At 43.9% G+C, this 2,441-nt stretch overlaps 1 long non-coding RNA gene across 1 annotated transcript; it reads right to left on the bottom strand.

Moving 5' to 3' along the window:
* Positions 1 to 289: 289 nt before the first annotated feature.
* On the bottom strand, positions 290 to 1,837 carry LOC115539315 (uncharacterized). Its single transcript, XR_003975831.1, has 2 exons — positions 1,478 to 1,837; positions 290 to 530 (listed from the first exon to the last, which is right to left on the bottom strand). It is a non-coding gene; the product is annotated as an uncharacterized LOC115539315 (long non-coding RNA).
* Positions 1,838 to 2,441: the final 604 nt, after the last annotated feature.

The raw sequence follows: 2,441 nt of genomic DNA, 5'->3' as shown, positions 1-2,441 counted from the left end.
TAATTATAAATCTATTCTTGCTACATTCATACATGATGGCTGTATGTTGAACCTACTTTGCAACAAAAAATGTAATGACAGAAATTTAAATAATTATTGCAGTGAAGTTTGTTATGGTGAACATGGGTTTATACAGGAGTCCAAGGTAAGGTAGTAAAAACAATAAGATTTTATTCACAAAGGAAAATTATACAATATTTACAAAGATAAGATTGAAAACAAATGTTTTATAAAAGATACGTTTAAATAGATAAAATAGGTCAGATGTCCCTCTCAGAAGCGCCTTATTAATTCAGCCACTGCCGCCTCCTTTGGTGGTTTTGGCACTGGTGCAATGTTAGGTGGCAGCGCAGGCTGGGGCAGGGCAAGTGAGGATGTTGAAACCTTATATAGAATCGTTGGGTTTCGTCTTCTGGTTATGACACTTGTGACAAGTGTGTCAATGAACTGGGTGGTGTGTGGAATAAAAATCTGCTTCACGACCCACTGCTTGGATCTCCTGCAAAACACTTGGTTGAAGCGTGGTTGTCCTGCAAAATAAATTACAAATAATTATAGATAAGACTATAAAGGCAACATTTGAGATGCTGTACTTTTTTCAAATGAAATACCCGAATTATTCAGCCAAGAATAAAACTGCTCAATATGCATTTGCTTCCTAGTATAATGTAAGATTATATCACTCACTGAAAAGGCTTTTTTCCTGCTTTACTTTGTTTTTGAACTATTTTAGCAATTTGCCCCGATAGCTGCTATTCGTTTGGGTCACGTGACGTCACTGTAGCTTTGCGCCACCATCTTGACGACCGATCTCACCCACTGACCCATTGATTTCAGTGGTAACTCATGCCGGCAATTTGTTGTGCAGTGGGCACAACAGTACATACTACATACCTAGCGCAAGGCAACGGGCAATGCTCGGTCAAAACTCATCCCCGGCGTCCATAGCGAAAACGACAGTATGCTAAGCTAAGCTAAGCACACAGAGACCCGGGTAGCAGCCGAGGGAGCGTATCTATGATCCCGGGTCCTATGTTCCCCGGGTCCTATGTTCCCCTCTTTGTATGAGACTGGGGAACAAAGGACCGCTTTTCCCAAAAAGGGTCCTATGTTCCCCGATATGTTAGTTTTTCTACCATTACTGCCAAATACCGGCCGAGAAAACTACCATTGCATGTGTTTACCTTTGTGGAAGAGGGAGACGTCGGAGAACCTGACGCAGTCTTTTCATACGCCGGTAAACAAACCCCGAGAAGCCCAATCCCTACGAGAGCTCCCCGCGCTACGGCCAACCGGATGCGCAGAGCCTTTGGCCGTGATATTATTATACAAATTATATTATATACTAAGAGCTCCGGGAGTCGCAAACGGCACGGGGAACATAGGACCCTTTTCACTGCTAGTGAGCTCTAGCAGTAAACTGAAGTGCTCACTAGTAGCAGCACAGAAATATAGTAGAATATTACGACAGTCTTACCTGTAGGCGACTGCGTTTCGCTGCGGGAGGTGCATTAGAAGCCCCGGCCTGTTCGTCATCTGGGCACGGGCCCACAGCGAAGACGCACGGAACAGCAGTTGGTTTGAGTGCGGACCTTATCTTGCCGAAAAGTCTTCCATCAAAATCCTCCAGTTTGAAATGGAGACTGCATATCGTTTTTCCTTTTATAATTTCCTTCCCGGTGTCTTCTCCAACTCTGGGGTTGTTTATCGCCCGCAGCCATAGTTTGCAACGCTGAGCGTCTTTCACTGGCAAACCGTGAAAACTTACACTCTGTCCCAACCTCGACTTTTCGGTGCAACCGGGTACCAAACAACCACTGGGCATGATTGCTTTTGGAAAAACAAGTCAAAACTAGTCAACGACGGTTCGTGAATAACTTTGTGAATAAAGTTTGTTTGCTCGCATGGGTCCTTCCCCCTTTTAAACGGAAACAGGTGGGCGGGGCAGCAAGCGCAATGCACTGTGGTAGTTGGAGGTTTTCTCACTTTGAGCCAGAGAGACCATGAAAACACTCTTTCTGCCTTTTTTCAGGCTAGGATGAACCAATTTCAATTTATTTTTCACATTTATAATACATTGAATTATTTAATTCATAAAACCTTCATATTCCCACCGGTGAACTATCCCTTTAAGGATTGCGCGTGTTGCAAGGGGATTCTCCGCCAGAACAGTAGGGGGAGCAACGAACGAATCTGTGGGCGTGGAAGTGGAAATCGCTGGCTTGTTTATATTTATAATTATCATAATTCGTTCTTGTGTTTTCTTCTTCTCCTTCTTCAAAATTCTTCATTCGCTTCTGTCACGGCCTTTTAAAAATGGCGCTATTATGCTGTAAAACCGGAAATGTGCGACTCCTGAAAGGATGTGGTTAGCTGGCCAATCACAGTCTTTGCGAGCTGCGTAGGGCCGTAGTGTTTCAGTCGCATAGTCAGGAATTTTG

Source organism: Gadus morhua, unplaced genomic scaffold (genome assembly GCF_902167405.1).
Source record: "Gadus morhua unplaced genomic scaffold, gadMor3.0, whole genome shotgun sequence".
In the NCBI taxonomy this organism is placed as follows: Eukaryota; Metazoa; Chordata; class Actinopteri; order Gadiformes; family Gadidae; genus Gadus; species Gadus morhua.
This window is presented reverse-complemented; position numbering and strand designations above follow the sequence as displayed.